General features: G+C 45.2%; 1 pseudogene; it reads right to left on the bottom strand.

Moving 5' to 3' along the window:
* Window positions 1-25,297, bottom strand: part of LOC118363991 (low-density lipoprotein receptor-related protein 1B-like) — a 178,882-nt pseudogene that overhangs the window by 117,597 nt on the left and 35,988 nt on the right.

Below are 25,297 nucleotides of genomic sequence, written 5' to 3'. Positions count from 1 at the left end.
TTGTCCTCATATAGACAGGTAGAGGCATGTAACCCACCTGGCATCGGTCCACACGACCCTCTTCTCCATAAGGTCCAGAGTAAGACCATTAGGCCAGGCTCCTATCTCCATGTCTCTGAAGACAACATGGCGTCCTCCTCCGCTCATAGAAGCAGCCTCGATCCGAGGGAAGGTGGCATCCCAGTCTGTCCAGAAAAGAATTCTAAACCACAAAATAATCAAATAAGAATGATCATCCATGTGTAATGGATTAAGGATGAATCAGAATCAAGTCAACCTCACCCTACGGTCATTCATAGCAATCCAGGATTATGTAAGAAATGCATATCCTTGTTAAAGGGTACACTCACTCACTCACTCACTCACTCACTCACTCACTCACTCACTCACTCACTCACTCACTCACTCAGAGATAACTAACCCCTGCTCAGGATCCAGAGCGATGGCTCGTGGGTGCTCCATCCCTCCGGCGATCAGTGTGGTCCGGAGCTCCCCGTTTAGTTTGGCCACCTCTATCTGATCTAAGTTGCTGTCGATCCAATACAGGTTCCCTGCTATCCAATCAACGGCCAGACCCTCCGGAGTAGCCAATCCATGTTGGACCACCACTTCAATCCCTGTCACACCTGTAAGGAACCAATGACAGTAAAAGACCAACACAATAACACATAAGAAGGCAAGAGGATGTGCTGAAACACAGGTAAAAAAAAAGGCTTAGGAAGTCTTCAGTGGAGCTAAAAGGAGAACTAAATATAACGAATGCAACACATTCCCCACGACCTCAATTAAACATCGACAACTCAGCTTAACCAAAACACATTTCCAACCAAATTCTATGTGCTCCTACCAGCAGAGCCGAGCAGCTTCCCTGTGTATATCTTATCCTCAACCACATCGGTCCAGTAGAGTCGACTCTGATCCAAGTGGAAGTCTAAGGCGATCGTGTTCCTCAAACCAGGGACTAGAAGGCTGTAGTCTCGCCTGTGGAGATCGATCCTCCTGATCTCATGGCGGATGGAGAAGATGACGAATGCCTCAAAGGGATCTGAGGAAGGAGACAACAAATAAGTCAAGAAATGCATTTTTGACAATAAATATTGCATACTACTGCAGAGTCTCACACACACATACACAAAGAACTGTCGTGTTTCTTTGCTAGAATAGCAATTCATGTTCTGTCATAAAATGAGTACAGAAACCTTTGGAGGATTCATCTCCAATCGAAAGTGTAACATTTTAGATGGAAAAAAACGAGCTTATTCTATACAATTGCCAGATGTTACATTAAATAACTGGGAGAAAAAAAAAAAGGCCTAGAAAGCTACTGGCGTATAAATGGCCAATGCTCATTGGGTACTGCTTCCAAACTATTTAACTACTATATAAACGGAATGTCCCAAATAACTGCTTTAGAATAGAAAGTACAATTTTCGAATATAACCAATTTATCACATTGCTTTTTATCTGTTGGATCCAAGGCACAAGGGTAAGTGATGTCTGTCCCATAGAATATAATAATATATGTCATTTAGCAGAGGCTTTTTATCCAAGGTGACTTACAGTCATGCTTGCATACATTTTACTTATGGTTGCTCCCAGCAGGTCAAATCCACGACCCTTGCATTGCAAGCGCCATGCTCTACTGACTGACATACAGGAACACAGCAATAGAATCGGAATTCTCATTTCTACGGGCTGTCATTGGGCAGTTCCACAGAGCGCAGGTATATGTCAGAAAGACTTATCAGCCATGTCACACAGAGCTTAACACCAGCTACCTGTACTCTGGCAGCTGTCCCCATCTAGTTCCAGCCTCCAGCCTGGGTAGCAGGAACACTTGACGGTTGCTTTGTACTGCTCACACACTTGGCTGCACTTGAGGTGCCTGGAGCAGTAGTCCAAGGTCTGGCACGTCCTGCTGTCTGGGCTTAGACTGAGCCCCGGCGGGCAGGAGCACGCCACGCCCCTCCCAGGAGCCACTGCACACTGGTGGCTACAGCCGCCGTTACCCAAAATGCAATCGTCTGAGTTGGTGAAAGAAGCAGACGAAGAAAGGAGATGAGATGAGAGGAGAGCAGATTGATTCACAGACAGATGTATGGAAGGAAAGTCAGAGAGTAGTGTTGAATGGAGACCGATGTACTGCACGTCCTCGTCGACTAGTGGCATAGGGGCTCAATACCCCACAAGAAAGGGAACACATCTTTCCTGACACATCTGTCTTCGCATTTTTTTTTAAATCTATGGGACAAAGTGTCGTGTGGTAATCCCTGGGCAGGTCATTCGTGTGAACATCATGCATTCATCTGGCCTAACCCCCATCAACATTGCCTAAGCCTGACCCCACTGCTACGATCATCTAGCCCATGTGGTCCAAACAAAAGACTTGTCTCTGTCATAAACCATAATCCCCTTCACTATTCAATATGTCTCCTCTGTCTCTTCCCTGACGACTTTGGAGTGTTTCCAGAGAAAACTAAGGGTCTTGGTCAGCAAGAGTTATACATGCTCTTCAGTCTCAACAGTTCTCCCTGAGGTTCTCCCTGAGTTCAGTGGAGAATAAGAGGACAGATGGTACGATGCCAAAGTAAGCACTGCTGCTCATTTACAACAGCTCAACACGGTCTGTAAACATACATTTTCTGGTCGGACTAGCGGAGAAAGCATAGAATGAAGTGAGAAAAAAAATGGAACGATATTTAATAATTCATTGAAGTGGGGGACCGAGAGAATTGACTCAAGTGAGAGAAATGGGACCAAGAGAATTGGTGAGAAGTGATCTGAACAAAGGTCACACCACAGAAGTGTCCCTCGTCAGAGTGATCAGAGCAGTCGTATCTCCCGTTGCAGATGCTCTCGGGAGGCAGGCAGACGGAGGTGTCGTTGGCACAGAGGTATCTGGGGGGCTTACAGGGCGACGTCTCACAGCCTTCCTCATCAGACAGATCCTCACAGTCATGGTCCCCGTCACACACCCAGCTCTTACTGATACACTTGCCTGTGTGGGGAGAAGGACAGAGAGATGGTGATGAGGCAGGGGACAAAATTGCAAGAATGTTCTAATTTTGTCCTTGTAAGAGAGATTGTGAATGATTACAAAATCCACATTTCAACCATAATGTACAAAAATAAGAATTGATTGTCCATTTTCTTGGAGAGAACGGAAACTATCAGAAAAAAACTGTAGAGAAAATTGTCATAGTGATACCCAAGACTAAACTGTCAATACCATCCAATGAAGCAATTCTGCTGAGTCTAGGTAGTTGGTGAAATGCTTCTAAAGTGATTGGAAATAGAAGCTTTTAGAAACAATTGCAGGAAACAGGAAGCAATTATTGGAAGCAGCGAGGTAAAAAGCACAGTCTCGGAGGAATCCAGAAAAGCGGAGGAATACAAGCCCTATAGGCATCAGAAGAAAGTAGTGTATGGTGTGAAAGCCAGCCCACCTCAGCTTTAATCTGTGTTATTGATGAGGAAACCCTGAAATAAACATGTGGTTTGCAATGAGGCCTAATGAAAGGCTATCTATCTGTCCCAAATGGCACCCTATTCCCCATATAGTGCACTAGTTGTGACCAGTGCCATATGGCTCTGGTTAAAAGTTGTGCACTGTATAGGGAATAGGGTGTCATTTGGGATGTCTCCTATATATTTTCAAAGGCTATACTTTGTCTGCCTCAGCGTAAGGCAGTCAGCTTAGTCTGGACAGACACAGTGAATACAGATCAGAGCTGAGTCTGCCAATTATTTCAATTCAAACAACAGTATGTTGATCTGTTGTTGGAGGTATGTTCTTTCTGTTCGCTTTAATTTGGGAGTGTTTTGAAGTGTTTCAAAAAAATACTGTGATTCCAAGCTAGCATCCTAATGAAGCTGTTTCAGAATCCACGCTGAGGGGGATCTATTTTAACAAACCTAACGCAATGGTGAATCTTAGTGCTGGCGGAAAGCCGTTATAGCCAAGTTCGTTAAATAGCCTGCTCCATATTTGCTAAATATGTTGAACATTTTTTGCATTTCACACTGTACTATTTGCATTGCTTCCATATGGACATACATTGTTAAACATTTTCTACTGCATTCACTCAGATACAGGGGCTATCCCCACTGAGCATTGTAGTCTGGGCATGGACATGCCAAACGTAGTCAATATGCAAGATAAAAAATTCACTGGGCTACTTACTAAGGCCTGAAAAGACTGTGTATAATTCTTAGCAAATTTGAATAAAAATCGAAACAACTTGTTATAAATAGGCCATGTCTCAATACAGTTACAGGCACAATGCTCCCTGTCGGCATATAATACAGGCAATTTAGACTGTTTTATGCACATCCAAACGTTTCACAGGAGCTGGATAAAGATCCAATGTAAAGAGAAAGGGGGGTCCACTCACTGCTATACTGCTCGCAAATGTAACATTTTATAAACATCATGGAACCATCTTACAGATCATATTTGCACTTCTCCAGAAATTGCATTGTATTCAGTCATGTACATTCTCACCATAAACGCATGGACGGTGAATCTTTATAAAGAAGTTTTGTTTTAATCAAATTAAACAAAAAATAAAAAAATATAAAATATATTATTAAAATAAATATATAAAATATTTCTAAGTCGGACCGGGTCACGATATCATAAATCGCTTCCCTCGTTCCATGGCACTGTGTGCACACTTAAGCCTCAACGCTGTGTCTCCAGCTCACCCAGCGCATTAGAGCTCCTGTAGCATAATCCTGGGCTACAATTACCCGGGCCCACAACCGGTCTGTCGATGTCACCGCAAGAAGAGGAATAAACAGACTCACCCCATCGCGACGTCCCCAAAGGTTAGCTCTCTAGCCCTCGCTATCTCCCTGCTTGCTAATTCGGCCTGCTAACGGTTAGCTTGTCTAGCCCGGGCCTACGAACTGTTAGCTTGTTAGCACAGGCCTGCTAACCATCTGGCTCACTGCGTTCTAAACACTCTGAACCCATTTACTTTCTATCTCTCTTTGATTTTTATTTTTTGTTTATACCTTCCGGAAACCTGCATCACCCACTGTGATACGGAATCGCTATCACCTTTAATTTTTATTTTATTTTTATGACACACTCAAGAACCTCCAGACGCTAACCAGCTAACTAGCTACAAGCTATTTAGTCATTGTTAGTTTTTTTTTTTAAACCTGGATAACACTCGCCAGCCCAGCTTCCCTGCCCATCCACCGCTGCCCCCTGGACACTGATCTCTTGGCTACATAGCTGACGCACGCTGGACTGTCCATTAATCACGGTACTCCATTCTGCTTGTTTGTTTTATCTGTCGACCCAGTTGCCTAGTCAACGCCATTTTACCTGCTGTTTGTTGTGCTAGCTGATTAGCCTCGCCTACTGTTTTTAGCTAGCTTTCCCAATTCAACACCTGTGATTACTGTATACCTCGCTGTATGTCTCTCCCAAATGTCAATATGCCTTGTATACTGTTGTTCAGGTTAGTTATCATTGTTTTAGTTCACAATGGAGCCCCTAGATCCACTCTGCATACCCCTGTTACCTCCTTTGTCCCACCCCCCACACATGCGGTGACCTCACCCATTACAACCAGCATGTCCAGAGATACAACCTCTCTCATCATCACCCAGTGCCTGGGCTTACCTCCGCTGTACCCGCACCCCACCATACCCCTGTCTGCGCATTATGCCCTGAATATATTCTACCATGCCCAGAAACCTGCTCCTCTTATCCTCTGCCCCCAACGCTCTAGGCGACCAGTTTTGATAGCCTTTAGCCGCACCCTCATACTACTCCTTCTCTGTTCCGCGGGTGATGTGGAGGTAAACCCAGGCCCTGCATGTCCCCAGGTACCCTCATTTGTTGACTTCTGTGATCGAAAAGTCTTGGTTTTATGCATGTCAACATCAGAAGCCTCCTCCCTAAGTTTGTTTTACTCACTGCTTTAGCACACTCTGCTAACCCTGATGTCCTTGCCGTGTCTGAATCCTGGCTCAGGAAGGCCACCAAAAATTCAGAGATTTCCATACCCAACTATAACATCTTCCGTCAAGATAGAACTGCCAAAGGGGGCGGAGTCGCAGTCTACTGCAGAGATAGCCTGCAAAGTAATGTCATACTTTCCAGGTCCATACCCAAACAGTTTGAACTACTAATTTTGAAAATTACTCTCTCCAGAAACAAGTCTCTCACTGTTGCCGCCTGCTACCGACCCCGTCAGCTCCCAGCTGTGCCCTGGACACCATTTGTGAATTGATCGCCCCCATCTAGCTTCAGAGTTTGTCCTGTTAGGTGACCTAAACTGGGATATGCTTAACACCCCGGCAGTCCTACAATCTAAGCTAGATGCCCTCAATCTCACGCAAATCATCAAGGAACCCACCAGGTACAACCCTAACTCTGTAAACAAGGGCACCCTCATAGACGTCATCCTGACCAACTGGCCCTCCAAATATACCTCCGCTGTCTTCAACCAGGATCTCAGCGATCACTGCCTCATCGCCTGTATCCGCCACGGAGCCGCAGTCAAACGACCACCCCTCATCACTGTCAAACGCTCCCTAAAACACTTCTGTGAGCAGGCCTTTCTAATCGACCTGGCCCGTGTATCCTGGAAGGACATTGACCTCATCCCGTCAGTTGAGGATGCCTGGTCATTCTTTAAAAGTAACTTCCTCACCATTTTGGATAAGCATGCTCCGTTCAAAAATGCAGAACCAAGAACAGATACAGCCCTTGGTTCACCCCAGACCTGACTGCCCTCGACCAGCACAAAAACATCCTGTGGCGGACTGCAATAGCATCGAATAGCCCCCGTGATATGCAACTGTTCAGGGAAGTCAGGAACCAATACACGCAGTCAGTCAGGAAAGCTAAGGCCAGCTTCTTCAGGCATAAGTTTGCATCCTGTAGCTCCAACTCCAAAAAGTTCTGGGACACTGTGAAGTCCATGGAGAACAAGAGCACCTCCTCTCAGCTGCCCACTGCACTGAGGCTAGGAAACACGGTCTCCACCGATAAATCCATGATTATCGAAAACTTCAATAAGCACTTCTCAACGGCTGGCCATGCCTTCCGCCTGGCTACTCCAACCTCGGCCAACAGCTCCGCCCCCCCGTAGTTCCTCACCCAAGCCTCTCCAGGTTCTCCTTTACCCAAATCCAGATAGCAGATGTTCTGAAAGAGCTGCAAAACCTGGACCCGTACAAATCAGCTGGGCTTGACAATCTGGACCCGCTATTTCTGAAACTATCTGCCGCCATTGTCGCAACCCCTATCACCAGCCTGTTCAACCTCTCTTTCATATCGTCTGAGATCCCCAAGGATTGAAAGCTGCCGCAGTCATCCCCTCTTCAAAGGAGGAGACACCCTGGACCCAAACTGCTATAGACCTATATCCATCCTGCCCTGCCTATCTAAGGTCTTCGAAAGCCAAGTCAACAAACAGGTCACTGACCATCTCGAATCCCACCGTACCTTCTCCGCTGTGCAATCTGGTTTCCGAGCCGGTCACGGGTGCACCTCAGCCACACTCAAGGTACTAAATGATATCATAACCGCCATCGATAAAAGACAGTACTGTGCAGCCGTCTTCATCGACCTCGCCAAGGCTTTCGACTCTGTCAATCACCAAATTCTTATCGGCAGACTCAACAGCCTCGGTTTTTCGGATGACTGCCTTGCCTGGTTCACCAATTACTTTGCAGACAGAGTTCAGTGTGTCAAATCAGAGGGCATGCTGTCCGGTCCTCTGGCAGTCTCTATGGGGGTGCCACAGGGTTCAATTCTCGGGCCGACTCTTTTCTCTGTATATATCAATGATGTTGCTCTTGCTGCGGGCGATTCCCTGATCCACCTCTACGCAGACGACACCATTCTATATACTTTCGGCCCGTCATTGGACACTGTGCTATCAAACCTCCAAACGAGCTTCAATGCCATACAGCACTCCTTCCGTGGCCTCCAACTGCTCTTAAACGCGAGTAAAACCAAATGCATGCTTTTCAACCGATCGCTGCCTGCACCTGCATGCCCGACTAGCATCACCACCCTGGATGGTTCCAACCTTGAATATGTGGACATCTATAAGTACCTAGGTGTCTGGCTAGACTGCAAACTCTCCTTCCAGACTCACATCAAACATCTCCAATCAAAAATCAAATCCAGAGTCGGCTTTCTATTCCGCAACAAAGCCTCCTTCACTCACGCTGCCAAGCTTACCCTAGTAAAACTGACTATCCTACCGATCCTCGACTTCGGCGATGTCATCTACAAAATGGCTTCCAACACTCTACTCAGCAAACTGGATGCAGTCTATCACAGTGCCATCCGTTTTGTCACTAAAGCACCTTATACCACCCACCACTGCGACTTGTATGCTCTAGTCGGCTGGCCCTCACTACATATTCGTCGCCAGACCCACTGGCTCCAGGTCATTTACAAGTCCATGCTAGGTAAAGCTCCGCCTTATCTCAGTTCACTGGTCACGATGGCAACACCCATCCGTAGCACGCGCTCCAGCAGGTGTATCTCACTGATCATCCCTAAAGCCAACACCTCATTTGGCCGCCTTTCGTTCCAGTACTCTGCTGCCTGTGACTGGAACGAATTGCAAAAATCGCTGAAGTTGGAGACTTTTATCTCCCTCACCAACTTCAAACATCAGCTATCCGAGCAGCTAACCGATCGCTGCAGCTGTACATAGTCTATAGGTAAATAGCTCACCCTTATTCACCTGCCTCATTCCCATACTGTTTTTATACTGTTTTTATTTATTTACTTTTCTGCTCTTTTGCACACCAATATCACCAATATCTCTACCTGTACATGCCCATCTGATCATTTATCACTCCAGTGTTAATCTGCAAAATTGTATTATTCGCCTACCTCCTCATGCCTTTTGCACACATTGTATATAGATTGCCCATTTTTTTCTACTGTGTTATTGACTAGTTAATTGTTTACTCCATGTGTAACTCTGTGTTGTCTGTTCACACTGCTATGCTTTATCTTGGCCAGGTCGCAGTTGCAAATGAGAACTTGTTCTCAACTAGCCTACCTGGTTAAATAAAGGTGAAATAAAAAAATAAAAAAATAAAAATGTCTTTTAAGCATCACCTTCACACGTCTATACAAAATACTAGGCCCCTGACAATTGTATCGTCGCTTATATGCGAAGGAGATTCCCCCCAAGAAAATTGCAGTTGATATGGCATTATAGGAGGTTTGAATAGTTTGGAGGAGCGAGCGTCTTTGGTAATCGGACGCTGTGGGCTCTTTGAAAATGGTGTTAGATAGCCGACTGAAAAAGCGAAATGAAGTATACAGGTATGTGAATTGGGAATAATGACATTTGATTGAAGTTTGCATGGTAAGTGAAAAATGTATATTAAGACTTTTAACACCGTGAGATCAGTGAACTAAAAGCCAGAGGCTTTTCCCGTGTGAATTCTCCACTTTAAGACCAGTGTTATATAACGCAGTGTACCTTGCAGATGATTCATGTCAATTCCACTGAACTATTGGCCCAACAATATTACCTTATACACACACACACACCTCATTCAACTTACTTACTTGCTAAATCTGCAACTCCCGGGCCAGATTGATTTACCACAACCATGTGGAACTGTTTTAGGAGTCACATTAAATACCTCCAAGTGTTCCCATTTTACTGTCATGCCTACATCATAAAGCATAGGAGAAGTCTACAAGATATCCTGCGGGTATCATAAAAGACATGAAAGGTGCTCTGGCTTTTTCTCCCCATTGTGTGTGAATGCTAACCCTATCGGCTTATATCAGCTTCCCAATGTGTGCCTGTACACCAAGGACACAAATGAAGACAATTGGAGGGTAATAACCAGAGATAAATCAAATAAATGTATGTCTATGGTAATAACTGAGAGGTCATTAAAAACATGGCCGCTGAGATTTTACAGGTGAGCTTGGTGTGTATGTCACAGTAGCTACAGTCCAGATGAAACCTTGATGAAAGCAGTGTAGCTTTCGACAGTTAAACATGGGTATTTAATTATACAGTACGCGCTGCATTAGAGCCACAGAGTGTGCAGCTTTTCGAAAGTGTTTTCGCAGCAGCCTCAGTGCCGTACCTGAGGTTTGACAGGTGAACTTTGCGTGCGGGTCGCACATTCTGCTGGTGCCTTCACAGTCTGCCTCGTCACTCCCGTCCTCGCAGTCCTTGTCCCCGTCACACCTCCAGCGCTCGGGGATACAGGTGCCACCGTCGTCCCGGCAATGGAACTCATCTCCGCTGCAGTCATCAGCTGATACTGGGGCTATAGGAGAGATAGAGGTTCAGAGAGATAAACATACATCTACAAGTACAGAGTTCAGTTAGGGCTCCGCACTTCAGCAAATAAAGTACTTCTTTCTTGGGTAAGGTCTATTTTTACAAAGACAGTTATTGTACATCTCAAACCCATATTCCTAACTGCATCCCTTGAAGTGTGATGAATAGCATCCCCATTTCAAAGACTATATTGAGCATATTCCCCAAGTCCATTACACCTTCACAGATCTAAGACTTCAATCCAAAGGGTGTGTGTCCCATGAGGCAGATAGAAGAGTGAGAAGTTAGTGTGTTTTTCCTCTCACCTGTCCCAGAGCATGTGGTGTCCTCATCACTGTTGTCCCCACAGTCGTCGTCCCCGTCACAGGCCCAGTGGTCAGGGATACACTTCCCACTGGCACACTGGAATTGGGCACTGGAACAGGCATGGACACAACCCACCTCGTCACTACCATCCCCACAGTCATCATCTGGGTGAGGTGGAAAGGGAGAGGGGGAAAGGAAGGGGAGAGGGGAAAAGGATGGGGAGATGGGAAAAGGAGGGAAGACAGGGGGAAAGGAAGGGGAGATGGGAAAAGGATGGAAGACAGGGGAAAAGGAAGGGGAGATGGGAAAAGGATGGAAGACAGGGGAAAAGGATGGGGAGATGGGAAAAGGATGGAAGACAGGGGGAAAGGATGGGGAGATGGGAAAAGGATGGAAGACAGGGGAAAGGATGGGGAGATGGGAAAAGGATGGAAGACAGGGGGAAAGGAAGGGGAGATGGGAAAAGGATGGAAGACAGGGGGAAAGGAAGGGGAGATGGGAAAAGGATGGAAGACAGGGGAAAAGGAAGGGGAGATGGGAAAAGGATGGAAGACAGGGGAAAAGGAAGGGGAGATGGGAAAAGGATGGAAGACAGGGAGAAAGGATGGGGAGATGGGAAAAGGATGGAAGACAGGGGGAAAGGATGGGGAGATGGGAAAAGGATGGAAGACAGGGGGAAAGGATGGGGAGATGGGAAAAGGATGGAAGACAGGGGGAAAGGAAGGGGAGATGGGAAAAGGATGGAAGACAGGGGGAAAGGATGGGGAGATGGGAAAAGGATGGAAGACAGGGGGAAAGGAAGGGGAGATGGGAAAAGGATGGAAGACAGGGGGAAAGGATGGGGAGATGGGAAAAGGATGGAAGACAGGGGGAAAGGAAGGGGAGATGGGAAAAGGATGGAAGACAGGGGGAAAGGATGGGGAGATGGGAAAAGGATGGAAGACAGGGGGAAAGGATGGGGAGATGGGAAAAGGATGGAAGACAGGGGGAAAGGATGGGGAGATGGGAAAAGGATGGAAGACAGCGGGAAAGGATGGGGAGATGGGAAAAGGATGGAAGACGGGGGGGAAAGGATGGGGAGATGGGAAAAGGATGGAAGACGGGGGAAAGGAAGGGGAGATGGGAAAAGGATGGAAGACAGGGGAAAAGGATGGGGAGATGGGAAAAGGATGGAAGACAGGGGAAAGGATGGGGAGATGGGAAAACGATGGAAGACAGGGGGAAAGGATGGGGAGATGGGAAAAGGATGGAAGACAGGGGGAAAGGATGGGGAGATGGGAAAAGGATGGAAGACAGGGGAAAGGAAGGGGAGATGGGAAAAGGATGGAAGACAGGGGGAAAGGAAGGGGAGATGGGAAAAGGATGGAAGACAGGGGGAAAGGAAGGGGAGATGGGAAAAGGATGGAAGACAGGGGGAAAGGAAGGGGAGATGGGAAAAGGATGGAAGACAGGGGGAAAGGAAGGGGAGATGGGAAAAGGATGGAAGACAGGGGGAAAGGAAGGGGAGATGGGAAAAGGATGGAAGACAGGGGGAAAGGAAGGGGAGATGGGAAAAGGATGGAAGACAGGGGGAAAGGAAGGGAGATGGGAAAAGGATGGAAGACAGGGGGAAAGGAAGGGGAGATGGGAAAAGGATGGAAGACAGGGGGAAAGGATGGGGAGATGGGAAAAGGATGGAAGACAGGGGGAAAGGATGGGGAGATGGGAAAAGGATGGAAGACAGGGGGAAAGGATGGGGAGATGGGAAAAGGATGGAAGACAGGGGGAAAGGAAGGGGAGATGGGAAAAGGATGGAAGACAGGGGGAAAGGAAGGGGAGATGGGAAAAGGATGGAAGACAGGGGGAAAGGAAGGGGAGATGGGAAAAGGATGGAAGACAGGGGGAAAGGAAGGGGCGATGGGAAAAGGATGGAAGACAGGGGGAAAGGAAGGGGCGATGGGAAAAGGATGGAAGACAGGGGGAAAGGTAGGGGAGATGGGAAAAGGATGGACGACAGGGGGAAAGGAAGGGGAGATGGGAAAAGGATGGAAGACAGGGGGAAAGGAAGGGGAGATGGGAAAAGGATGGAAGACAGGGGGAAAGGAAGGGGAGATGGGAAAAGGATGGAAGACAGGGGGAAAGGAAGGGGAGATGGGAAAAGGATGGAAGACAGGGGGAAAGGATGGGGAGATGGGAAAAGGATGGGGAGACGGGAAAAGGATGGAAGACAGGGGGAAAGGAAGGGGAGATGGGAAAAGGATGGAAGACAGGGGGAAAGGAAGGGGAGATGGGAAAAGGATGGAAGACAGGGGGAAAGGAAGGGGAGATGGGAAAAGGATGGAAGACAGGGGGAAAGGAAGGGGAGAGGGGGAAAGGATGGGGAGATGGGAAAAGGATGGAAGACAGGGGGAAAGGAAGGGGAGATGGGAAAAGGATGGAAGACAGGGGGAAAGGATGGGGAGAGGGGGAAAGGATGGGGAGATGGGAAAAGGATGGAAGACAGGGGGAAAGGATGGGGAGATGGGAAAGGATGGAAGACGGGGAAAGGAAGGGAAGAGGGGGAGAGGGGGAAAGGGGGGAGATGGGAAAAGGATGGAAGACAGGGGGAAAGGAAGGGGAGAGGGGGAAAGGATGGGGAGATGGGAAAAGGATGGAAGACAGGGGGGAAGGAAGGGGAGATGGGAAAAGGATGGAAGACAGGGGGAAAGGAAGGGGAGAGGGGGAAATGATGGGGAGATGGGAAAAGGATGGAAGACAGGGGGAAAGGAAGGGGAGAGGGGAAAAGGATGGGGAGATGGGAAAAGGATGGAAGACAGGGGGAAAGGAAGGGGAGAGGGGGAAATGATGGGGAGATGGGAAAAGGATGGAAGACAGGGGGAAAGGAAGGGGAGAGGGGGAAATGATGGGGAGATGGGAAAAGGATGGAAGACAGGGGGAAAGGAAGGGGAGAGGGGGAAATGATGGAGAGAGGGGAAGGATGGGGAGAGGGAAATGATGGGAGAGAGGGAAATTATGGAAGAGAGGGGAACAGACGGAAGAGAGGGGGAACAGACGGAAGAGAGGGGGAACAGACGGAAGAGAGGGGGAACAGACGGAAGAGAGGGGGAACAGACGGAAGAGAGGGGGAACAGACGGAAGAGAGGGGGAACAGACGGAAGAGAGGGGGAACAGACGGAAGAGAGGGGGAACAGACGGAAGAGAGGGGAAACAGACGGAAGAGAGGGGGAACAGACGGAAGAGGGGGGAAACAGACGGAAGAGAGATTAAGAAACAGTGCAAGAGTCACAGCGTGGTTCAGAGAAAGTGAAATGTGTTAATCCAGCAAGCTGCTTCCTGGGAGTGCGGTTCCATCCCATGGCATTTTCCCAGTAGGGAAAACTGGTTGAAATGATGCTGTTACTACCAGATTACAATACATTCTGGTTGTTGTAATGAGGCCATTTCAAATCAGGCAGTTTTTCACACTGAGATAGAAAATGGAACTGTAAAAAGAGAGTGTTCACAGAAAAGTGCCACTCACCTGAGTCACAGTGCCATTTCACGCTAACGCACCTTCCATTGGAACAGCTGAACTGTGTGAGGGGCTCACATGTGGGGAAATCTGTCAAGAAAGAAAGAAGAAAAACAGTGTTATTGTTGTAATACAAGAGGTTTGGACTTCAATTTGGGATTTCTTTCTAACAAAGCACTTTTGATGACAGGAATTGATCGATTTTCAACTGTCCAGAATCACATTGGCCAGTAATTTACACAATGCATGAACTGAAAACCTCAGAAACAGTGTGGGTAAACATCTTTTATTGTTACACATTGGATGCAGGAGACATTGGCACAGTTATGCGAGTTGGCATTGCCTTTGAATTCTGAAGTTACAAAAATGAGAGTGAGCGAATTGTAATTACTGTGAACACTGTCTGTCTCTGCTTGTTCTTGTGAAGTGAAGCCGTTTATAAGTAGCACCAGAGGTAACAGAAAAGTATAATTCACAGCTAAGGTTCAAATTGTTCTTGCTGATTGTTTTTGCAGACTGTTCTACTGCCTGTTACTTTTCCCTATTATCTCAAACTTGTGGAGAAGGTGATATCAGATAATTACTTTACTTTGGCTTTAACAACTGTGGTGATGGTGATATATAGTAGTTAGATGTATCCTCGCCTCGAAGAGGGTGTATTAACACTGTGGGATACTTGACCTGGGAAAAGGTCATTTGGGGTACATGTGCTTGTGTAGTGGCTGTCTTTGAACCTGTTTGAACTTGCATTTGTGTCTTCATTGACATTTTGAACCTCTCCCTGACCCAGTCTGTAATACCTACATGTTTCAAGCAGACCACCATAGCCCCTGTGCCCAAGAACGCCATGATAACCTGCCTAAATGACTACCGCCCAGTAGCACTCACATCTGTAGCCATGAAAAGCTTTGAAAGGCTGGTCATGGCCTTCATCAACACCATCATCCCAGAGGACAAATGTGCAGTTTTACAGCTAATTTCCTGCACATCTACACATTTTATCATAGGATAGAGAAAATTGTTTCCGTTTTTAAACATGATATCTGAGTAAGAGTGACTAACAAAATCCATGAGGGGCCCTCCGGTCGGTAATTAGACGCTAGACTAACTTACCAATATAAAAATGTTAGCTGACATTGCTAATTGTGTGACTGTCAGTGACTGACATAACAAGAGAAAAATTGCTGATGCACAAATTGCATCTTGTGTACTAACTCTCAACAGTAAGGGGGTGGGGGGGGGGGGATTGAGTCAGTTGCCAAACCCAGATCTATATCTTTGAAAGCCCATGCATGCTATTGTTTCAGAGAAGGAAGATATAATTATGACAGGGAGAGTCCCAGCTATTTCACATTTTAAATATTAAAAGCCTTTGTCTCCATCTCCGTGTTGAGTTGTCTGTTCCAGAGTATGTCAGACCATGCCCGGAGGCTAGCCTACATGCTAAATTGAATTAAAATGATGGGTAGGTAAAAGACCAGACTAACAGTGGAATGATATAATGCAACGACAGAAAAAGTCTCAAAAACATTGTGAATGATTTCTGAAATGTTAGGCTAATGTTGATATCATAAGAAAATGCCCACGCTAACATATCACTAAGAATTCCTTGTCCAATGGACTGCTTCATGAGCCAATTGGAAACTTGTCCAGAAGCTCACCACAAGAGGCGGTCTCATCAGAGTGGTCCCCACAGTCGTCATCCCTGTCACAGCGCCAGGACTCTGGGATGCATCTCCCGTTCTCACAGGAGAACTGGTCCGCTCGGCATGATCCCGCTGAAAATATTAACAGTGATAATAAAACAGCCTTTTATTACACTGAACGTCGTTTTTCTGTCATGCAACATTTACATTAGTGCTTTTCATTACCAGTATGGTCTCAAAAAGTACTTAAATAAAGTGCATCGACTAGGCCTAGTCTATTTCAGTGAGTGAATATACATCATGATAGTATGTGACAATTATAAGCCATGTCTAATATTTTGCGTTTACTGTTCATGCTATGTGTTTTGGAACATTTGATTCCACATAGACAGCCAACAGACCCATGTGTGTTAGATATCTTTTCTTTAGCGCTAAGGCATCTGTATTTGGTTTCCCCGTGACTGGTCGTCCTAGAGAATTGGCTCGCTATCTATTCCCAGCAATCCATCTATTCACAGCGATCAAAGAAAGTGGACGTAAAAACGTGACACCCGGATATCGTTCATATAAAAAAAAAAATCGCCATTTTCTGTCTCGTGGAATCATCCCATCCGTGTCCAGGATCCGGCGTTGTGTCAACATCTGGCAACTGAAACTCATTGATAAGGATGAAGTGAAAACAAAAAAAAACATTTCTCCTCTACATCCCCTAACAAAACCCCCTTATGTCCCCCCAGAGGAGGTGTGCATATCCTGGTCAAGTCTTCTGGATGGAGAAGATGATGAATTATCCCAGTATATAGATACATTCATGATGTGCAGCAGCACAGCGGCCATTGGGACATACAGTTCCCCCACCACCACGGGAAAATCATGCAGTAGTGTATGTATAAATCGTGTAATGGTTGTCTTCTCCTCTCTGTGTATTCTCCAATGGCCTCTGGTCTGACAGAACCTCTCCCAAATGACTATCTCGTTGGAGAAACTTGGAGATCACCCAAGTTTGTTCTACAACATGGAATCTGGCAGTTGCATCCTGGTCCATATGAGCTAGACGGGCCTCTAAGTAGAGCAGACAGCGGCATACCAGAGCAGGTGAAGTTGGACTCGTCCTCGTTGTTCCCACAGTCGTTGGTCCCGTCACAGAGCCACCTCTTGGGGATGCAGCGGTTGTTCAGACACTTGAACTGATCCGCAGGGCAACTACGATTATCTGTAAAAATGGGCAAAATTGCTTTGATATTTAGTCTTTGATGTCAACTGTCATGCATTCATATTAATGTTCATTATTTGTTACTTTTATTTCTTATTTTTCTTCAGGTATTTTTCTTAAAACTGCATTGTTGGTTAAGGGCTTGTAAGTAAGCATTTCACTGTAAGGTGAACTACCTGTTGTATTCAGCACATGTGACAAATAAACATGTATTTGATTCGATCATAGACATTGGATAGATAGCTAGAAAGCATGACAAAAAAAAGTAAGCCTAGCAATTTCAGTCTTGCATAGATGATGTATGTTGTTAATTTCAACTTAATTAATTCACAAAAATGTCTCTGGGACATGTCCTGTTCTCCACAAATGCAAAATGAGATATGTTTTCTAACATGCAGAATAAGACCCCTACAGCAGATGTACGGTTCCTCATCACTTCCGTCCAAACAGTCATGGTCCCCATCACATTTCCAGGAGGCCTGGACACAACGCTGGTTCCTACACTGGAACTCTTCATTCCCACATCTCTGTGGCTCCCCGTGGTCCCCTGAATCTCCCAATGTGGCTGCAAGCACACACATACATCCACTTGCTGGCCCATCTTCACACTCTGCAGAACAATATTCCTCAAAAGAGCCACAACTCAGGAAACATTTATTTTATGTTATATGCTGGCATTCAAAATCAATACTGGGATTTTGAGTTCTACATGACCATATCATATCTGCTGTCATTTATTCCTATTGATTGCCTTGGTCATTGATGTGGAGTGTCAGGCTGAACGGGCCTTGTATGTTTGAGACAAGAGTGTATTTGACAGGGCTTACAGGAGCAGGTGAGGTTATTCTTGTCCAGGTACTGGTTGTCAGCGCAGGCACACACTCTGCTACCGGGAATGGCCAGACACAGGCTACCGCAGCCACCATTATTAACCCCACACGCATTGTCACCTAAAGATCAATTAGATAAACCAAAGTAGGCTGAAATCTGCTCATTTTTCGGGGGCAGCTTTAGCCTTTATAATGCATCCTATTAGGAAGACAATGACATAACTCAAAACTGTAATACTAGCAGATGTATGATCCTAGAGGCAATGATGCTTTTGTACCAAATACTCTATTCAAAAACGTTCATCGATTAAAACGGCTACACGTCTATATTCCTATCCGCATGCCAGGCAGAGCGACTGTTCACATGACTCAGCCAAAGGCAGAATCATCCATACCCCGCTGCTACAAAAAGCCTGAGCGACAACATCAGATGAAAACGGAACAATGCGTCTGACGGATCCTTTGACACATCCCCCTTGAAGTCGATGAAACTGTATTTGGAGAGGGGGATATGAAGGGTGGTTTAAAAAAAAAAGGAGGGATGAAGGCTGAGGTAAAAGAAGGCATATGAAGGCGCGGCGAAGGCTGAGGTGGGTGGCACCCAGCCGAGTTCAGCGTTCCTTTTGGGGCAGTGAGAGACAGTACAGACAGGTGCTTCAATGTGCCAACCGATGACTGTTGTCATGACGAGCCCAGTGCAGCTGAGTCTGGAAACACGGCCTGGGGTTACTATAAGTAGCTCTTAAAGGATTAGAGTCGGTGTACATTTGAGGACTGCCTCAGCTTCAATTCCCATTGAATCAATCATTGGTCCCTCTCTTTGTTCATGACTCGTCCTCTGTGGCTATGAGAGGTTTGGTTGTTAGAGAAGGCTAGCACCAGATAGACTAAAATATGCCTGACCCCCTACTGTTGGGAGCCTGAGTTGCGGCATATCAAATATGCTAAAAGGGAAACATTGAAAGAGAATCTTCTGATTTATTAACTGTCATGCATTTCAAACTCCCTGGCTGGAGCAAAGCCCAAGTTTAGTACTTCAGCCATTTTCAGTGATGTAATTTCCGCAAAGGTCATCTCAGTTCACCATCTCATCAGGTTTGATATACTGAAAAAAACGGTTTCAGAGGGTTGAGAGACACAGGGATGCTGTACTGTACATAATGATTACATCCCCTCGTCTCTTATATGTTTATATTACAAAAAGTGAGCCAGTCTTGTATTTAAATCGTTTTGGTGCTTGACAATGACAGTGTGATGGTGTATTTACCTTGCTGCCTTTGAGCATCGTACACAGAAAGCCCAAAGAGGGGGTTTCTCACTTCTCATAAGAGCAACCTGCCCTGACTGCAAGTCCAGTTGGAAAATAGAGGCGTTCATGTAATCTGTCCAGAAAACGGAATTCTGGTGCAGGGAAATTCCAAAGGGATGGTTTAATTCTTTGCCGTTATACACCACCTTTGGATAAAAGAAACAAAGAACACGTTAGACAATAATTCACAGTTAAAACCAATTTGTTTTGACGAGGTCGTGTATTTGCAACCATTACAAATATTCAAAATAAATGTTAAAAATGTTACGATGCATATTTGTTCGTTGTGTCGTCTTCAAACCAGGAGAAAAGAACACTCACTCATTTACTAACCGTTCTGTGGGTACCGTCGAGGGAGATTTTCTCGATGTGGTCATAATAAGCGTCGCACCAGTACATGTTACTGGAGCCGTGGTCTAAAGTGAGTCCGTTAGGCCACAGGATGTCAGAAGTGACAAAGTCCTGCCGGTGGGATCCATCCATCCAGGCTCTCTCTATCTTGCCAACACTATCGTTCACCTCATCCTCCTCCCAGTCTGTCCAGTACATCCAGCTGAAAACCAGACAAAATGAATTATCAATATGATGGTTTAGCATAGAGAGATAGATAATTTAGCCCAAATAATACTGAGTGTACAACACATTAAGAAAACCTGCTCTTTCCATGACATAGACTGAATAGGACAATCCAGGAGAAAGCTATGATCCCTTATTTATGTCACTTGTTAAATCTGCTTCAATAAGTGTAGATGGAGGGGAGGAAACAGGTTAAATACGGATTTTAAAGCCTTGAGACAATTGAAACGTGGATTGTGTGCGTGTGCCATTTATTGGGTGAATGGGCAAGACAAAAGATGTAAGTGCCTTTGAACGGGGTATGATAGTAGGTGTCAGGTGTACCGGCTTGTGTCGAGAACTGCAATGCTGCTGGATTTTTCATGCTCAATAGTTTCCCGTGTGTATCAAGAATCGTCAACCACCCAAAACATCCAGCTAACTTGACACAACTGCGGGAAGCATTGGAGTCAACTTGGGCCAGCATCCCTGTGGAACACTTACAACACCCTGTAGAGACCATGCCCCGACGAATTGAGGTTGTTCTGAGGTCAGAAGGTGTTCCTAATGTTTGGTATACTCAGGGTATATATATTTTTTAAGACATGACACCAAATGTGTGAATATCAAATCACTCTAAAGTCCCCAAAAAGCAGCAGACGCCAGTCTGCTCTGAAACTGTTAAGCCTCTCATACCAGAGAGCAACACACTACTTACAGTTTTGCCAGAGAAGCAATTCACAGCATTTCAGTCTCCAGCTCACCTTTGAGCTCATTTTTATAATTAACTGACCGAGAACAGACTGTGTCCAAACTCAGCTCCTTTCCTCAGATGGAGATTCAATCCAATCGCACTTTGTCAAGTTTCAGCATTTGCAGAGACCACATTCTCGTAAACGCTGCATATGTCGTCTCAAGTGAAAATGACCTTTAAATGTCAAGCGTGCTATAACACAGATCTGTCACGGATTGAATCGAGAGTTAATTTACTCAAAACAGTACCAAAAATGGGATCCTAGCATCTTATGTACAAACCAATATCTATCGAAACGTCACCACATAAGGTGACCTTATCAGGGTGTCAACTGCAAAAGACACACTCACCTGTGCAGAGGGTCCACCACGATCGCTCTGGGGTGAGACATATCTCCTTCTAACAGAGTTCTCCTTGTTTGTGCAGCCTTCTCCAATCTGGCAACGTTGATTGTTTTCCTGTAGCCGTCATTTGTCCAGTACAAGTTATTCCCTATCCAGTCCACTGAGATCCCCTCCACGTTATCAAGGTCTAGGACAGGATGTGAGTCAAAAAGAAAAATGTAATGCATAGAGTATGCTGTTGTTATCCTCTACTTGATCATCCCTGCAGGAGCGTAATCTATCACTGTCTCCAGATCCTCGTTAATGGAATCGAAACCCCAAAGCATTGTTCTAGAATCTACTGTAGCAGATATATTAATCACACACAACACAATAGCCATGCAAAAATAATGCTGCTTACACAGAAAGCTTTTGGGTATTAGAGATCGACCTAATTCGGGGACACAACTTTAATAAGACCTTTTAAAGTATGAATAACCTATGATTAATTTGTGTACAGAGGTGTACAGGTACATGCTACAGTCGGGACGTAAAGAAGACGTAGGACTTCTATACTCACATAATCCCGTAACTTAAATATTGCGTAATTGCGTCAGATGCTCGATTACGTTCTGGGGAAGTTGTATGAGAAAATGTGCTAACGAGACTAGAATAGTTCACACCACTTATAAATGGAAACTCAACCAAAGCATGGGCCAAATTATATATATTTTTCTTTTCCTTTTTTAACAAGTCAGATAAGTACATATTTGTATTTACAATGACGGCCTATCCCGGCCAAACACGGACGATGCTGGGCCAATTGTGCGCCGCCATATGGGACTCCCAATCACAGCCGGTTGTGATTCAGCCTGGATTCGAACCATGGACTGTAAATACTGGAATATCTCATCTGAAGGTCACTTGAAGTTGTTACCTAACAAACAGAACCATCTGAATGTACTGACCATCTTTAAGGATCGTTTTTCGATTGGTCCCATCCAGTCTTTGTCGGCCAATCAGAAAGCTGGTTGTGTCGGCAAAGTAGATGTGGCTGGTCTCTGCATGGAAGCCGATCGCCCGAGGGTTTACAAGATTGTCAATCTGTACCATGTGCTCAGCCTCCGACTTGCTATTCAGGTCCAGGCCTCGGATGACACCGGGTCTTCCTCGTCCGTAGAACAGGAATACCTCATTCATAGGCTCTGCAGAGGGAGGTTATAATGCATTATGAAGAGGGTGCTTATAGGAAGTGTTATGAAGTTTACATAAACAAACCACTAGCTACTAATCTTCTTCACCCTGATCACTGTCAGTGTATAATTAATTGACATAATTAGCTTTTATTCCAACGAACACAGTAAATTCAACTATTTGAAAAAAATGTATCCTAAGACCAAGCTAATAAGCTAATTACAATGACCTAAATTAAAGCAAGAATTAGTTCTGCTGATTAAACCTTATCAAATCAATCAATCCCTTTCTCCAAAAGGAGTCTTTGCCAAAGCAACGCTTGAGACTAAGTTACCGGTAAGCGTTGATGCTGACCAAAACAATGTTGAATTGGGCTTTTTCTCTAGTCATTAGCGACAGGCAGAGAATGAGATGCTGTTTGGGTTGACTAAATGTGATGTTCAGGAGACCTGACAGAGGAGTGCACTGGAGCAAAGTTGCAGGCGTTTTGTTCGCGCGGGCGCTGTCACTAATTATAGACGTTACTTTGCCCCTGACTGACACTATGACCGTCAACACATGACATAATATGCCCTAATATGAACTTACTCTTGCAGGATTTTCTGTCACTTCCCAGTACAAAGCCTGTTCCACAGCGACAGGATCGGGATTTGTAACTTCCACTGAGCAGACACATGTGAGAGCATCCTCCTTTTCTTCCAGACGGATCGGGATCGCACGCATGAGTCCTGACTGCAGAGAGAGATAGGAGACGAGGGTAGATACCAGACACACGACACACACGCACACACACACACGCACACGCACGCACGTGCACACACACACAGCTATCTTTTAAACATGCAAGAAACACTGTATTTGCTTTTTACCTGTTGGTTGGGTGAGTTTTTGGTAAACACGTATTCCCAAGCAATTCTCCACGGTGGTTACAGTTTGAACATCTGCTACGCTAAACCGATTTATCTGTAAAATGTCCACTTTTGTTCCTTTAGAGGGCTCGGTGCGAGTTGCAAACAAATAATCTTCAAAGAGTGATAATCCGTGGAGGTGCAGCAACTGGAAGACAAAGAGAGCAGTATGACAAGAGGAAGGAGGAGCAGTGCTATAGAGCAACGCTAGGCTACATTTACATGTTTCCTTCATCTCAACTTAATCCCCAGGTAAACACCTTTTCCCCCAGCTAGCACAAAACGCTCGGAGAATCCTATGTTTCTTAGAGCTTGGTGAGAGCGTGGTTGTCCTATGGTTGATTTACATACAATATTCCAAACACAGGAGGACGGTGGCACCTTAATGGGGTAGGACACGCTTGTGGTAATGGCTGGAGAGGAATAGGTGGAATTCCATTCACTCCATTCCTGATATTATGATGAGCTGTCCTCCCCTCAGCAGCCTCCACTGATTCCAACAACATTCTGGGAATGGTGCAGGATACCCAGCTAGCACATAACATTCTGAGAACCATATGTTTCTTAGGTAGGAATTTCTGTACATCAGCATAACGTTTCCCCATGGTTCTATTTAAAGTAATGTTCTCAAATTGTTCAGAGAATGTGAATAAACAATTTCTTTCTGTGGGAATTTCAGTACTTCATCATAATGTTTTCAACAGGTTTCCTCATGATTCTATTTGAAGTCATGTTCTCAGAACATTAAGAAAACTTTCCATGAAAACCCCAAGAAGACATTAGTAATGTTCAAAGAACGCTCCGAGCATGTTATTCAACATATGCATTCCGTTCTCAGCGTCAACAAAACTCTCTGTCCTCTATCTCGTTAAGTGTGTTCAGCTGTGTAATTGGCCACACCTGATCTTAATGAGTGCTTGTTTCCTTTGAAATGGGGTCTGTTTGAATAGAATAAAATGAACAGCTTTGTATGAGTTTTAAAAAAAAGCATGGCATGCTACAGTAGTGCCATCCTGGTTGCACAGTGGAATAATTCCACGGATAGAGAACAGAAGATCATAGGTTTGAATGTCACTGATGCCGTGCCACAATAAAAAAAAACAAATGTTTTTGCATGTCCTATCTGTGCTTCGACTTCAAAACAGTTCACCCAAACTAAACTAGCAGTGTTATTAATAGTCTTATCGAAACACGCTCTCAGAACATTACTTAATTGCCGTCAAATAACCTATAACTTAGAAAACCATAGTGAAACATTCTCAGAACCTTTCCTGCAACCTAAACACGTGTCTCCCCAGAAGAGGCAACATGTTCACTTATGGCTTCGTTCCCAGAACAAATGGGAACCAAATGTGCTAGCTGGGCCTGCTCCTCCACTCCATTCTAATCCATTGGAAAAAGGCTGTGGCTAAAGGGGATAAAGCAGCAGCAGGAATGTACAGTAGCATTGGTTACGTCTCTCTCAACCCTATTCCCTCTGTACACCACCACCTTTGACCAGAATAGGATGCCATTTGGGACGTAAACATTGTATCTATGTAAACTCTCTAGCGCACACAGATGGCTTCTTCACTCCAACCCCCTGGCAGGTGAATCCTCGCGAAGGACCACTAAAGTGAGACCAACTGGTATGCCCTTTGATAAAATAGTATATGGTTTCTCTGAAACAAAGACTTATTGAACATTGGAAATGGGCAGATCATAGGATAACTGTCACACGCTGTACTTACAGAGCTTTCATGGATAACAGTGTGCCGGTTGCTCCCATTGTAGTCCACCACTTCGATATAGTTCAGGACAGCATCTGCCCAGTAGACCAGCTTTCGAACCAGGTCCAGAGTAACAGCTGTGGGCTTCTCTATTCTGTTCTCCACTATCCTGGTTCTGTTAGTGCCGTCCATATTGCACTGTTCCAACTTGGCTGTACTCCCCGAATCCGTAAAGAACATTTTCCTGAAAGGCAAGTTGAATCCCAGGGTATAAAACTGTTTTTAACAGAATCAAACCACAATTGAGAATCGATGTACAGTAGGCCGACAGTTTGGACTACGGATGGGAATTAGCTTTGTCGCTAACGCCGATACTTTAACATTATCACGTTGAACCTGAAACGGTCCCTCCTTGTGATTCCTTATTTCACACGCCAGTCACATACAGAAAGTGTCACATGCAATGTTGTGCTGCAAATTGATGGTTTTCATTCAACCATATTTGAAAGCTCATTCGAACAGTTAAGTAGTGTTTCGTAATTAAATAAATCAATGTCACCAATCAGAAAGCCATTCTAAAGGCAGTCAACCAAATGCACCACACCAATTACTTATTTCAGCATCAAGGCTCTTTTCAACACTGAGCTTCAGAACAGAAATATGACTGCATGTAGAGTTTACCTTCACCCTCTACTTGTTTTTGATGAGACCCAGTATGATTAATCTATTAAAAATGTATCAACCCTAAAATTA

This window comes from Oncorhynchus keta, chromosome 30 (genome assembly GCF_023373465.1).
Source record: "Oncorhynchus keta strain PuntledgeMale-10-30-2019 chromosome 30, Oket_V2, whole genome shotgun sequence".
In the NCBI taxonomy this organism is placed as follows: domain Eukaryota; kingdom Metazoa; phylum Chordata; class Actinopteri; order Salmoniformes; family Salmonidae; genus Oncorhynchus; species Oncorhynchus keta.
Note: the sequence above shows the minus strand (reverse complement) of the source record. Positions and strands in the feature narration are given on the sequence as shown.